The following is a 15,901-nucleotide window of genomic DNA, read 5'->3' as shown; positions in this document are numbered from 1 at the left end:
CTGATGGTTTCTGTGCCAATTTATAAAATTCTCAAAGGAAATTTTCCGCTGAACAATTTTGTAGAAGACCGTAACTTCGTATCTTATCAGGCAAAAAAGTTATTAGGTGTTTGACAGAGGTATGTATTTTCGCATTGATAAATAATAAATTCAATTGACATCACTCCTGGAGCCTCGCGAAGTATTCCATGAAAAGTAGCCAGGCAACACCTCGCCAGGCACCCAGCAGGGATGTCAATGGAATTTCATGTTTATCAATGCGTAAAGACATACCTCTGATAAACAGCTAATAACTTTTTTTCCTAATAAGATACGAAGTTACGGTCTTCTACAAAATTGATCAGCGGAAAATTTTCTTTGGGAATTTTATAAATTGGCACAAAAACTGTCAGCTGGCTCGGTTCCCAAGAAGAAACAAAAATGATGTTGATTTTTCAGTTCAAAATATTAAATTTTTCCATACAAACTTTAAAGTTCAAATTTACTCATGTAAACGTTACTTAAAAATTCTGCAAAAAATCATGGATGAGTTTTGGACCAAGACGAAGCTTTTTAGACCCAGGGTTTGTGAAATTCAAAAATGACCCCAAATCGACTCAGTCTAATGGTCATCTCTGATTGGGAATGCTGGTTCAACTTTTCCTCATGAAATTCATGTTAACAAAAAGTTCGTTTCTTGTGTGTGTTTCAGATTTAGAATTTAGTTTCATGAATTTGACTCAGACCAATTTGAGACTAAATTTAGAATTTAAGATTGAGATATCTCTCTGATTCTGGAGGTATCTTTTGGTTTTCTTCCTTCGTTAGTTTAAGTTCTAAGCGTCAACATGGTTCAGAAATTGAATTAAACTTATTTTAAAAAAATCTTCAATAGGCTCAGCCAAAAGGTTTGGGATTGACGATGAATCAAAATAAGAAAGTTATGCACATATATTTTCAATTCATTTATTAAGTTCGTTTAAAATAATAAGCAGCAAATAAGGAAAAAGAAACACGTGAAAAAAAACGTTTAATCTACGTTTGGTTGTACTGAATGTAATTTTTGAGAAACGCTTTGAAGAAGATCTTGGTTCAATTTAAGGAACATGACGTCTTTAATTTTATCATCATGTAGGCGATATCTTTGTTTCGTGAGTATCAGCCTTAATGCGCTAAATGCTCGCTCCACTGTAACTTGCGTGGATGGAGCACCTAGCACCACCGTTGGCAAGCGATACATTTCAGCATTTTTTCTTTTTAATCCATGCCAGTATTTTAAGATATCAAAACGCTTGAATGAAGTTGTCAGCGCTGAGTTTGAGGACCCATGAATCAGAGGTGATGTTATATTGATTTTGGCCATTAACTCCAACTTCTTGATTTCCTGTAAAATGTTTTCATCCGAAGCAGGGAGATTCTTTGATTTTTGATCGTCTTTTGAGAAAAATGACTCCAAGTAATTTTCAATACTGTCATCCTCGTTGCTGGTTTCAAGAAGGTTGGAACACTCTGGTTTGTCAACGCCTTCAATCTTATTCAAAAGTTTCCAAAGGTTAAGTAGGAATCGCTAAGAAGATGAATGAGAAAGAACATAATATTAGGGCGTTGTGTTTGACATGGCAAGACATTTCTAACTTTGAGAAGGTTTCATTATTGATAAAACGTGAAAATATATGACAAGATAAGATGAGACATGACAAGACATGACAAGACATGACAAGACATGACAAGACATGACAAGACATGACAAGACATGACAAGACATGACATGACAAGACATGACAAGACATGACAAGACATGACAAGACATGGCAAGACATGACAAGACATGACAAGACATGACAAGACATGACAAGACATGACAAGACATGACAAGACATGACAAGACATGACAAGACATGACAAGACATGACAAGACATGACAAGACATGACAAGACATGACAAGACATGACAAGACATGACAAGACATGACAAGACATGACAAGACATGACAAGACATGACAAGACATGACAAGACATGACAAGACATGACAAGACATGAAAAGACATGAAAAGACATGACAAGACATGACAAGACATGACAAAACATGACAAGACATGACTAGACATGATAAGACATTACAAGACATGACAAGACAAGACAGAATTTGACAATACAACACATTACATGAAAACACGACATAATAACTAATATCACTTGTATGGATCATTTTAAAACATGAAGCACACGTGGATTACCTGCGCTTCGTTTTTATCGTCCGGTGAAATTCTATTTGACCCAATATAGTTAAAGCGTGGGTCCAAAAATAGAGCAGCTTTAAATTGTGGGGTATCCGTAAGCATTGGAAGCCGCTTATTCATGGAACAGAGCAGCTGTTGAGCCAGTTCATTGGAACTCTTTGCTGCTAAGATGGATTGGCAGACTAGCCATTCCGAAAAAAATTCCGAGAGCGGAACATGGTTTCTTTGCAAACTTAGTGTGAGAAAAAATATTGGTTCCAAAGCTTCGACATACTTCTCTATGAGGCACCAGTATTTTGAAAAATCTATATTGCATAAAAGAAAAAAATAATTAAAGAAATTAATTATGAAGTTTCATATAATTGTCTTTATTAATAGATACATGCCTTATAGTTATTAAAAAAATAATACTTACTTAGCTCACCGAAGCTGCTTTCTAGAGCCAAATAGAAGGTCTTCTGTTTAAATAAACTTTTCAACATTAAATATGTTGAATTCCATCTAGTGCACGTTGGTATGGGACTGAGGTCTCCATTTTCCTCTTTGAAAAACAGTTTGTATTTCGTTTGCCTAGTTTCCTTCACTAAGTTTTTCAAACTGTTCAGCTGCTTGTCGTAGTTTTTGGTGACGTCCCAAACCGCAAGTTGGCACGTGTGAACAGCACACCTGGTACCATTCATCATGGTGTGCTGCTCACTGTCTTCTCCTTGTTCTAATGTGTTTTCCTCCTGGAAAATTGGGGTTTCGGAGGATATTTCCACAGTCACATTCTCCTCCTCTTCCACAGAATCTAATTCCATATTTTGATCAGTTGCCTGGGCCTCAGATATGGCGGCAAGTTCTGCCACGAAATTTTTTTCGGCATTATTTTCCATAATCTGGTTTCTGAGCTGTTTTATCGTCGCCACCATATTTCTGCCGTTGTCACTTGTGACGGTGTAGATTTGGTCAGGATCGATGTTGAAAGCTACCATTGCCTCAGTTTTTACAGTTCCAACCAAGTTTTCGGCAGTTTGGTTGACGAACATTTCTTTTATTGCTAGATTCCATAAAAATGTTTAAGTGTTTTGAAAAAAACTTTATTAATTTATGTCTTTTCAGACAATGAGTAATTTTTTTTAAATTATTTTTTTAATAATCTATTTTGTCATTATGGTTAATTTTGTCATTTTTGTTATTTTAACACTTTTTTATTTTTCACGATTATTGTAAATTTTTAATTTTGCCACTTTTCCACTTTTAGCGATATTGTCATTTTCGCCCATTTTTCATTTCTGTCGTTTTGTAAAATTTTATCTTTATAGTTTTTGTTTGTAATCTTTCTCATTTTTCACACTTTTCCACTTTTTGTTTTTTATTTTTTTTGTCTTCAGTCTTTTTTTTCGTTTTGGTTTATTATGCAATTAATTTCACTTTTATATTCTTGTCATTTTTGCCATTTTTTATTTAAACATTTTTTTTTTTATTTTGTCATCTTTCACACTTTATCACTTTTGCAATTTTTCATTTTTGTAATTTTTTATCTTTGTCGCTTTTTTTATTTTTTTAATTAACCATTTTCTCTGGTTTTTTCATTGCTGTTATTTAATTTTTTTTTTTTTTGGTTTTTAACTTTTGTCATATTTATTTTTTTGCATTTTTTGCCGCTGTTTCATTTTAGTCATTTTGAAGTTTTTGTTGTTTTTGTCACTTTTGTACCATTTTTGACAATTTTTCTCATTTTTGCAAGTTTTTTTATTTAGTCTATTTTCCAATTTTTGACATTTTTTTATATTTTTAATTTTGCTTATTGTTTTCATATAACATTTTGAAACAACTTACCCAAACAGCGCGAAACCATGCGATCCTCAAACCAATATTGGCTGGTTATTCCAAAGGAATGCCGGTTTCCTCTTGACGCACTATCCACCTTTAAATTGACCATTCGTCCTTTCACTTCGGCTTTGACCATGTCCCGCCCGATTCCCGCGGCTTTTTTCACAAGCGAGTCTATTTTTGTCCTGTTCATTGCCCCGTAGCCCAATGCCCTCCATATTGGTCCCAGAAGGATTTGCATCCCTTTCCACTCTGGGAACACATTTGGGAGGGCATGAGTGGTGGAGCAATGCAGCAACCCCAGCTCGAAAGTTTCCACGTCCATCTCTATTGTTATTTTTTTCGATACTTTTCTTTTTTTCTCTGGAACGGTATCATCCTCACTCTCGTTATCACTCGCGCTCGCGTTCAACCTTAATGCCGCTTCCGGGTGTCGTGTTCGCACATGGCGAATAAAGTTCGCCGGAACAAATTGCCCCCTTTGAATATACGGGCAATTGGCTTCTGCTACACACCGATGATGTGCTGACACCGGATCGTCGGTTCCGGTGCTTTCGACCATAGTAGTCAACACGCTTCGGATTGCTCCACGTTTTCTTTTGGTATCCATTATCTTATAACGATTGAAAAAGCGTCTGTACAAGCGAATACACAACGAACAACTGAACGAATAACTCAAGAACAGCCAAGGGTGGGAAGGGACTGACCCAGGAACAGTGTTGCAACATTTTTTTTTTTTTTATAGTATTCCGTCTTCCGTGTTGTTACTTCAGAATCTTTATTTAAAAGGTTTTGATCAGTACAGATTCTCTAAAATCTGTATTTAATTCTTAATCTTGAACTTGCATTCCGTTTAAATAAGACTTTCAAAGGTTAAAAATAATATCATTTGTTAAATGTATCGACTTGTGAAATTTTTCTAGGGAATGTCAGCCAGACAAAGCTAAATCTTATTAATTATGGCTGGGACAAATAAAAATTCCTTTGTTCCTTATTCATTTTCCTTCGTTTCAAAGAATATATATAAAAACAAACTCTTTGTTTCAAAATATTTTTAAAATCAAAATCCAAAAGTATTTATCAAAAAAATAAATGATGTGTGATATCGTTGGCTTGAAATGTATCGGCATTCGGCACTTCATTCTTTCGTACTCACGGTTGCCAATGTTTCAGCTTTTTGTTTTTCAAAATTTGCATTTCAACAAACAGTCCAATATTCTAAAATGTGGATTGGAAATTGGATATCTCTCACACAGCAAAAATTTTCTAAAAGTATACAGAATCTAAAACACGAATAAATTAATTTTGCACTAGTGTAATTCGAAGAAGGGGTAGTTTTCAACTCGTTTTAATGTAATTTTATTCTAATTTCAAAAAGTGAATAGAAATACATTGTTGTGCTATAATTTTCATTCCGTGAAGTAAAGATAAAGCGCTCAATGAATTTTATATCACAAGCAGTGTAAAATTATATATATTTGATTTAAAATTAAATGGAAATGTTAAACCAGGTAAACTTGTGTCACAAGCGTCGGATGCAAAGTAAACAAGTAAGAAAATTATAGGAAAGTAGTCCTAAGCGTAGCTCCAGCACATCCAGAATCTTTCAAAAGTTGGTAGGTTTTCGAAATGTGATATTAAAAAAAAAGAAAGCTGTAGTAATTAATCGGTTTTCTTTCCAATGCAGCAATATCAGATTTTTCGCAGCGGCAGCTTCCTGACAGTGATTTTCCGGAGAAATTTTGGTTTAGGTTTGAGATGATCGATTTTACCACATGGAACCCGGCAAATTGTTGGTTTACAGCTAAACCTTTCCACAACTGTTACTAAAAAATTCTGTCTGAGTGTAGCAGACCACAGAAAAAGACATGACTCCCAAGATTACTTGGCAAATATGACGTGATTCTTATACATGTCGAAGCAAATAAAACTGAATTCTAAATCTGAAACACACACAATTTAATCTGTGATGCTACTAATCAAGTGATACTAGCTTCGGAGAATCGATTGAAAATTTCGGACCGAACCTTCAAAGAATTTTAACGCAGCTCTGCTATAAAGCAATATAGATGATTTTCAACAATAGTTTGGATCAGTTTTAGTTAACAACTTTGTATTTATAAATAACTTGTAAGATGACAAAATTATAATCAAAATTGTATTTGCTTTGATGATTTATCTCAATCACCTTAGTTTGATAATTGAAAACTCAAATAACAGTTGGGCATCACTTTCTTCCGAATCCGTCTTAGAAGAAAACGAAACGAACACGAAGGCACCAACAACAACAACAACTCCAACATGTCCTTACTCCTTACTCTTGCCGTACGGCTCGCCGAGCGTTATGCGGATAGCCATAAACCTACATGCGCACGCTTCGATGGCTGAACGGCAACTGAAGGGATAGTCGGCGGCACCTCGGCCTATCACTTTCTTTCTCCATGGATTCGGTTCGGTTTTAGGTTGGTGGAACGAACGAATCGAACCGCACAGCACAAGAAAGAGTCTACGGTTCTGTCTGTAACTTGCAAGTTTGCAAACGTACATCGCATCATCGCGCTGCATGCAAGCAACTTTCAGTCTGCAACTTGCAGACTGTAGCTATCTTCGGAAATGATTCTTTCTGTTCGGCTCAAGGGATTTTATCTTCGGGCTTGCAAGTTTGCAACTGTTCCTAACTTCGGAGAATCGTTTGTAATTTTCGGAACGTGCAGTCAAAGGATTTTACCGCGCGGCTGACTTTTACTTGCAGACACGTTTGACGTTCTGCACATAAGGCAGAAAGAATCAGTTTGCAACTTTGCAAGACGATTCTTTCGTGGCTGACGGCGGGCTGTTAGAGTCGGCTAAAAGTCGTGCGCTGCATGCTACATGTAGGGATCTCTTTGCACCTCTGTATCCAATATAACTGAACTGACTTTTCGTTCGGTATGCCGTTATTTTTCCTTCATCAAGTGATTGCCACGAGTGATGTTATATTTTGGAAACTGACGTGTGCCTTCAATGGACTATTTCGTTATAAAGCTGATATTTGGTATTTTCAACCGGTAATTTAAACAAAATAAGTTTTGATTGACTAAATTACCTTTTTTTCTTTGAAAGGGTTGTTTTAAATAATATTGAAGCATGTTATTGTTTTTTGGCATATAAGTCATAATTATCTCGAAATGATGTTTTGAAGGATCCTACGTTTCTATGCTGATTGGCACCTTCCTCAGAGATTTCTATGCATTTTATTGATTTTAATATTTCTAAATTCTGTGTGTCTATCTATTTTTCTACTTAAAATCTATCGTTCTGCGTGAAATTTCTGTGCTTAAAGCTTAGTTCTTTTAGAAATGGGACACTTTCATTTGCTTATAGCTCGTTAACTAGTTATTGGATATTAAAAATTTTGACAGCATTTTGTTGCCTGTAAAAAATACTATTCGACCTATTTTTTTCAAAATTTAAGATTTAAGCGTTTTTGAGATATGTACGATGCAAGAGAAAAAGAAAAAAAATAATTTTGCACAGTTTCCTTTAAAATTCGTCATTATCAAATTGATAGCTGACAAAACCGTTGATCCAAACCAACAGCAGCAGCACGAGCTATGCGCAAGTAGCTAAACAGAACGTTGTCCAGCCGAATGATAAAACAACACCCCGAACCGAAAATCTACCACCGCAACAATCGAACCAACAGCAGCAACAACGAGAAGAAAACCAACAGCAGATCAGTCAACAGAAACGCACGAGGATAGAAAACACCGCATCACATCAACGACCATCAGCCGAAGCTCCAAAGGCAACTCAAAATTTGGAGCTCGAATCGCCCCCCAGGAAACGAAACCCCGCCTTGCCTCAGCCCTCAACTCATGTACCTTCAACTCGTGAAGGTGCACTTGATGTTGAGCTTAACACTGAACCCAATTCTATCCCTCCAGGAGGAGCTCGAGCAACTCGCAGTCGATCACGAATCGACATCAAAAAGTGATTTTGTTCTTCCTACCCTTCCCCAATCCCCTTACCCTTTCCTTGTACTCCTCATTTAATATTAAGTGGAAACCCTCGGCACAAAAATACTGTAAAAGTAAACGGCCTTAATAAATACATATTTGAAGAATAAAAAAAAAAAAAAAAAACCGTTGATTTTTCAAAGAATTACTGAGTTTTTGTGGTGGATAAGTATGCAAACACTGTTAATAATGTCCACAAAGTTCAAATCAAGCATTGGAGTGAAGCACATGATCGGCAACAACGGTTAAGGATCATCAAGGGAGTCAAGTCTCATACCAGCATTTTTAATTTTCAATAAACGAAAAACTAAGGGTAGATCGCTGAAATGTCCAAAACCATTTTTTTCCGATAAGCTGAAAGTGATGCCTAGTGATGACTCATTGAAATCCAATCTCAAACAACCATTTTTTGATAGTTCCAAAGCTCTTAAGCTGTAAAACCGGTACCGAAAAAAAACGTTGAAAAATGTGGTCAAATTTGTTAATTTCGAAACAACTGTATCCACTAAAATTCTTCCTGTTTAAAGTTTCCAGAGAAGTATTGGACCAAAAAGTATCAGAAATTGAAGAACTAGGGTGAAGCCACCTAAATTATAGATTTTACGAAGTATAAATTGGAGAAACTGATCAATACCATGACTGAAAAAAGTGTGCGCCGGCCAATGGGAGATACCAAGAATAAAGTAGAAATTTCTTTAACAAAAAACGGTAAATATTTTTTTTCAAATTTTTTCATGAAAGATCATATCATTACCTTCTTTTTCTTCATAGAAACTTTTTCGTTCAAACGAATGGTTTTTGAGATACAGGCATTCGTAACTGTCCCATTTCTAAAAGAACTAAGCTTTATATGAAGCTTACTGTCCAGTTTTTTTTTCTTCTCTTATTGTCTCTATGTTTTTGAACGAACTGTGGAGAACGTATGAATATTATTAATAGGTTTTAAACTACACTATTTTTGTATGATACACACTTTTGGATTTTTGTATGATTTTTCGTGATCGAACTATTAAAGCGGTATTACTTTGAAAATGGCTACCAATATGGTTACCAGCCTACTTGGGTCACGATGATCTCTATTATTAGACTATGTGTTTTGCGATGATTTTTTGACGTTTTTTTTTTTGGATTTAGTTTTTCTCTGTATTTTTGATTTTTGAGAAATGTTTGATAACATTTGATAGCATTCAATGCCGGGTGTGAAGATAATTTCAAAAAGTTTTAAAAATTGCAACAATAAAAAACAGGTGCCCCAACCCTCGCAAAGAATCATCATTCGGATTATTGTGCAACATATGCAGTTGCCTGCTTGAACAAATATTTATTTTCTACTATATAAACATCGAATGTATTCTTATTCTACCGTTTGATTCCTATAAAACTAAATGGCAGGAACCGAGATGCCTGTAGTTAAAAAAAAATGGTGTCAATTACCAGGAACTTTCTGTTGTTTACGGTTTTCATAACCTTTCTATTCGGGATACAATTACAAGTATCAGCGCTGTACTGTTATAGATGCATGGAGAGATGCGACGCAGAATACGCACGTTTGCTTGTAGAGTGCACTTCCACAGACATTTTGGATGGTCTACGCAACATTAAATCGAGAGTGGGTCAAAATTTTGAATTCGATGCTACGTCTCCGGTTGCGTGTTTTGCCTTATATGGAAATGGTATATAACGTCTAACATGTTCTCGAAACAATTCGATCATTTGTTCACAATACTGTTTTTTTTTGTTTTAAAAGGTATGAAAATAAGAGGTTGTGGAGCCAAGAATTTCTGGAGGACTTTTGGAGAAGGATACATCCTAGCGACCTGTAATGATAGTGATAAGTGCAATAATTTTCCCGAGGGTGTATAGATGGTTAATCTCTGATTGAAATATATGAACAAATGAGGTGCCTAAGTAAACATGATGCATGCTATCAGAAAGACACTTTTTTTAAAGTGATCAATCGAAAAAATTTCAATAAAGTATACGATAATTAAAATGTAACCGGGTTATTATAAAAATGGTTTACGTGTGCCGTACCAACGATCGAGCTTAGTGTTACAATTGGCTTCAAAATAAAGCTTAGTTAATTTAGAAATGGGACAGTTAAGAATGCGTGTATCTTAAAAACCATTTGTTTGATCGAAATAATATCTGTGAAGCAAATGAAGGTAATATTATGATAATTCAAGAAAAATATTGAAAAACAATATTTATCGTTTTTTTTGTAAACAATATTTTTACTAATTTCCTGGTATTTCCCATCGGCCGACGCAAACTTTTTTCAGTCATGAGTTTTTTTTCTTTTTCTCTTGTATCGTAAAAATCTCGAAAACTTGTGAATTTTGAATTTTGAAAAAAAAAAATAGGTCGAATAGTATTTTTCACAGGCAACAAAATGCTGTCCAAATTTTGAATTACATGTGAACGATCTATTTGCAAAAGAAGGTGTCCCATTTCTAAAAGAACTAAATGTGAGTTTACAATTCTTCGGAAAACTCATGTTATCACCTGCTAACACGACACAGCGGCCCATTGAGTTGTGAACTTCTGTCTTTGTCATCATTTGACCGCGGATAATTACGCTAAATGGAGGAATTTGTCCCGATGACCCCACGCCTGTGTGTTTGTGTACTGTTCAGTGTACATGTTGCTGCGGTGAAAGTCGGGATTACGGGTTGAGGTTTTATGGGTTTAAACACAAAATCCCCACCGAAGTCCCAACCGACAACATACATTCCTAACCCCGTCCCAAAGCAGCTTCCGCTTCCAGGTCAGATTGCGGCAAAGCTAGCAACATTCTGCGGGCTTATTGTGGGGGAATCAAATTGGCTTATTTTGAAAACACATTTTACTCCGGAAATTATTTTCGAGGCCGCAAATTGTTTCGAGATCAGGGCAGATGATGAGATTGGTATGGGCTAAGCACGAATTTATAAACACTCTACTGATGCGGTATGGCAACATTCCGGATACATTTCACCTTGTTGTACTTTTGTTAGATAACATTTTTATACGGTGATTAAATTTTCCAATTTTCACTTGATGTCATTTTTTACCCTCTAATTATGCAGAATGCTACAAATGATGGTTTTTCGAGTGATTTTCGTTTTTCTTCCACAAATAATGTATGTGGGGCAAATCGAGTTAGACGAACACTGTTGTGTATTTCGAAAAAAAAACAATGTTTTACTCAAATGTTATGATGAAAATATATTTCTTTAAAAGTGTATCAACACTTTCGAGACCCTTTGTTGATTTATTTGATGTAATTTCCACTACTTAGAAGAGTATCGCAAATTTTTCTGAAAATTTCAATCGTTTGCAATAATGGAAAGTTTGTTAGGCTTCTTATTAATGGCTACTTCTTTTTTTCGGCCATCGAAGATGGAATTATAATCGAAATTTCTTCCCACAAGCTGGGAAAGATAACACAGGGTGCTCACCTTCCAATAACTGTTTTTGAAGGATTTTGGCGTCCTGAATTCGAAACATTTGTCAGACTTTGTTTTTACCGATAGTTTTGGTGATACGGTGTGTGAAAATTTTAAAATTGGTCAATTTATCTTTGATAACTGATAAACAAATAAATCAGGATAATAACTATTTATTATCCTTCATTCGATCAAGACTCAGATCTTGCCTAGATATTCTAGTTTAAGAGATTAAACACTCAAAAAAATAATATTTTTTTTTTTCGAGTGAAAATCGGATCTTGACGTTTCATGCATTTCTAAATCATTTGGAATTAGAATTAAAATTTTGATCTTCCCGATTTCCTTTGGTCTCCCTTTAGGTGATATTAAAAAATTTCAAGTTGATTTTAGACAAAAAAAAACTTTTTTTTAGATAACACCGGAAGTTGATGTTTTATGTCATTTTAAAGTTTCGCTTTTTCCGATTTCCTTTGATCTCTCATTTGGTGATTTTGGAAGGTAGAAACAAAATTCTTTAAGCGCTTTGAGACACCCCTAAATCAAGTCCAATTGAGCTGAAATTTAACACAGTTCAGTTTTTTGGGCCAATCTACAAAATGTGTATGGTCGCCCTGTATGTATCACCCTTATGGCTTTTGTTCGATCTGCCTAATGTTTTTGATAATGTTTTTGCTACAAACTATTTTTTGTTTCGATTATAGTCGATCTACCATCTTTATGGCATTCGCGACTTTATCAACGTTGCAGTTGGCGGATCGTTATTGAAAAACTTATCCGGTACAACTGTGTTCGATGTTTACTCTTGGGCTCGAATTCGCGAACATCGGCTCAGGAGACAACAGACTTGCTTCAAACAGATTCTTCAATTTAGTTGCTTTTACTTGCATTTATTTCTGTCACAGTAAAAACTGCCAATGAAGTCAGATCATTCACTGCCACATTTGAAAGCTGCCAGTTTTTAAGATGACGAATACCTCAAGGTTGGGCAAAACAGACAAATAAGTTTCTCCAGTTGAATAAAAAATATCATCGGTTTGCTCGTCCAGATACCTCAAAAAGACTTTGACAAAAGCAATTATTTAGGTCGCTCTTTTAACAGTAAAATTATTACGAAGGTTGATTTTATAGTATACATCCTATTTGCATGAAAACTGCGAAGAAAAAAGCAATATAAAATTTTCTATGGCGATTCAACCTTAAGGTGCCGACTTCACCAAAATCATCCACTTAAACGATGCTGTCAAGTGTTTAATGATGTTTCTTATTTGTTCGACTCCAATGTATTCTAAGCAAAATTTTAATGTTTGATTCGTGATGTAACCTAATTTTAAGCCAACTTTATAACCTAATTTAAGATCAAGTTAATACCCATTGTCTGTATGACAGCACAGTCAAAGATATCAAATAAATAAATTTACCCTATGTAATGTACATTACATATCCTTCTTGTAAACTCCTTAACAATCCCTATATATCAACAGGTTCCTTCCCCTCTGATTTCCATCTTTTATCCAGGTTTCCCAACTTTTCAATCATGCCTCATTTTGAAAGCTTCCCATCAATTAAAAATTCCATTCCATCGAATTGAAAAACTGATAGCTATTAAATCGGTGTAATAATGTTCAACTTTTCTCGCTCCGGGATGCGGAATTATGGAGCATAATGCCGAGAACATCCAACAATGGGTAACTGTGTTCTGGAAAAAATAAACAATTCGCGAAGCAATGAAGATTCCACGAAACAGGGACAAACGATTTCTTTATTTTATTTTTTATTTTATTTTGGGTGTATGGGGTCTCGAGTTGCACATTGTCTACTTCACTAGCCACAAACGATTTCTATTAGTGATAAATTTTTTGTTCCAATTGCCCGAGGTTAGCAGAATGGTGGAAAAGTTTCCCGGATTTACCAAGCTTCAAGAAAGGCTTCAATCAAATTAACCCTTTATGTATGTATGTAGGGGAAAAGTTCATATAACGCCCCATGTGGCTAATATGCGCCACCCTTGTTTTGAAGAATCTGAAGCATTTTAAGCCTGCAAAATATTACCAATTTGTTCTAAATGCTGTGATTGGTCATGGCAAGTATGAATTTTTCCTTAAAATGCTGCTGTGTCGTGATAATTTCACAATTTAGGTTTTTCTTCATTTCGATCCAAATTTTAAAACACTTTCAATAAGGTGTCACCAAGCAGAGATAAACGAATAAGACAATATTTTCTGACACATCGATAGAGGAGAATCTAAACTACGATTTAATGCTAAAAAATTATACCGAACTCGCTATGGTATGCTTTTTATGGGTATGTTTTATCACGGCCCATGCGCTCGTTATTATGCGCCAATCGTAGTAGGCTGAAAATGGCATTAATTTTTCAAAAAGGCCAAATTTTAATTGAAAATTAACAAAAAGTCTAAAACCTTATTTTGAGCGTTAATTCAGCCCAAAAAATCTACTTTAATTTTTTTTTTAATTTTGATTAGTCCATTTTGATTTTATTTTCATTCAAAGTTTCTGTAAGTATTGGTGTGTTTTCGGTCTTCGGCTGCTTTCGGGTGTGTTCGGTTGCTAGGCGCGTATTCAATACACGGCGGCGCGTATTTGCAACACAGTTTTGTTCTGTGGCTTGGAATAAGGTTTTTAAAAATCAAGTTTTTGAAGCAACTATAGCAATTTGAGTAATAAAAAATCATAGGCATTTGTAGAAAACAATTTTCTTCAACGATTGCACCCATTTTTAACACAATTTGTACGTGGAATACATAGAAAATCAGCGATTCGCTTAGGTGGCGCATAATAGGGCATGTTCCCCTATGTATGTATGTATGGTTCCCCCATCGGTAGCAAGGTCCAGCCTATGTCTGTGTGGCTTGGCCTTCGAATTGACTCCTAGGGCTTCCACGGCCGATGGTTCGTCGAGAGAAGGCATCCAACCCTCAGAAACCTACAATGGTTGGCAATCCACTCCGCTTGCAATAATTGCTTCGGGTTATCCCCAGATGCATTCCCTCTGGTAAATATAAATATACAATGAAGTATAATAAATATGGAATATATTCAATAATATAAAATGATTAAAACATATATTTAAAGATTTTTATGAATAAACAGGAGACAATTGCATCTACATATCTATCATCTATCACCATTGGCTAGAAAAATATCATACTTTTAGGGAACGAAGAGTGTAGAGTAGGGGAGAGTGGGGTATCATGGGCCACTTTTTTTTCTTTGTTTCATAACTTATTTATTATAAAAGATAACATGAAAAAAATAAATGGAAAGGTTTTCTACATTTTTTAGGTTTCATTAGGCATTTTTTATTATTTTCTTATTACATTAATTTCCCGAGTTTTGACTGTTTTAAAAAGAAGTGGATTTTGAAAAACTGTGGGGAAACGTGGGTTATCAAATCCAAATTGACAAGATAACGTGCAAAGTTTATGAGTTGACCCAAAACTGAAATTTTATAATTTATTTAGTTATTTTAAAGCGATCTCAGATGAAAAACTAAGAAGAGAGATGTGTATGATCGAATAGATCCTTATACCTGGCTAGCGAACGTTTCGGCAAAATTCCATGTAAAGGATTTTTGTTCGTCTCTATCGCATAAGAAAAGATGGACCAAACATTTTTCATAACTCTTAATTTGGCATAAGAAAACTTTACAAAAAGTAATAACGTATTTGAGGTTCTGAATGTGCATAAAAACACCAAATTAGAGGTGGCCCAAAATACCCCACAAAATGTGGCCCACGATTCCCCACAAGCAATGATTTGGAAATTGGTTGCGTTTGTGTGACCTATTAATGTTTCATCAAAACTTCCTTCTCCACGTGAAAGAACATGACAAAACTATGATCAAGAGCGTATGAGCATATTTTTGCTATGTACTTTAGGTCTCCTACGGATGCAATTTTGCGGGTGCTTGTTTAATTATGTAAGTACATTTTCCTAGGCTAGTTAAATAAAAGAAGCACATGATACGTACATAAGTCAACAACATGTACAAAAACATGCTTACGCAAAGCGACGACGATGACAGTTAGATTGGGATTTTTATCTCAACACACAGCTGAGATATTTAAAGTGGCCCACGTTTCCCCATGGCCCACTTTACCCCACTCTCCCCTATCATATGATCCATCACCATAAGCTTGAATATAATGTAATGGAACCCAGCTAAATTGTAGATTTAATAGACACGTATTATTTTAGTAAGTACCACACAAAATGTTTGAAAAATCCAAACCAAACAACAGTAGCTTCTTGTTAAAGAAAATAGTTATTCAGCAGTATAACTTTTATTTAAACTGAAAATCATTAACGTGATTATCAACGCCTTTGAATTATTGTTTCATTTTTTTATAACAACTAAAAAAAGTAGGTATTAGTTTTTCCGCATAAAAAAAAACAATTAGAAAAATGATAGATTA

General features: G+C 35.1%; 1 protein-coding gene and 1 long non-coding RNA gene across 2 annotated transcripts in view; one reads left to right on the top strand and one right to left on the bottom strand.

Moving 5' to 3' along the window:
• Nucleotides 1-15,901, bottom strand: part of LOC129737993 (uncharacterized) — a 499,481-nt gene that overhangs the window by 174,854 nt on the left and 308,726 nt on the right. The gene's annotated exons all lie outside the window — the stretch shown is intronic.
• LOC129740356 (uncharacterized) lies at nt 9,464-10,027 on the top strand. The gene is made up of 2 exons (XR_008736210.1): nt 9,464-9,707; nt 9,782-10,027. It is a non-coding gene; the product is annotated as an uncharacterized LOC129740356 (long non-coding RNA).

This window comes from Uranotaenia lowii, chromosome 1 (assembly GCF_029784155.1).
Source record: "Uranotaenia lowii strain MFRU-FL chromosome 1, ASM2978415v1, whole genome shotgun sequence".
Lineage (NCBI taxonomy): Eukaryota > Metazoa > Arthropoda > Insecta > Diptera > Culicidae > Uranotaenia > Uranotaenia lowii.
Note: the sequence above shows the minus strand (reverse complement) of the source record. Positions and strands in the feature narration are given on the sequence as shown.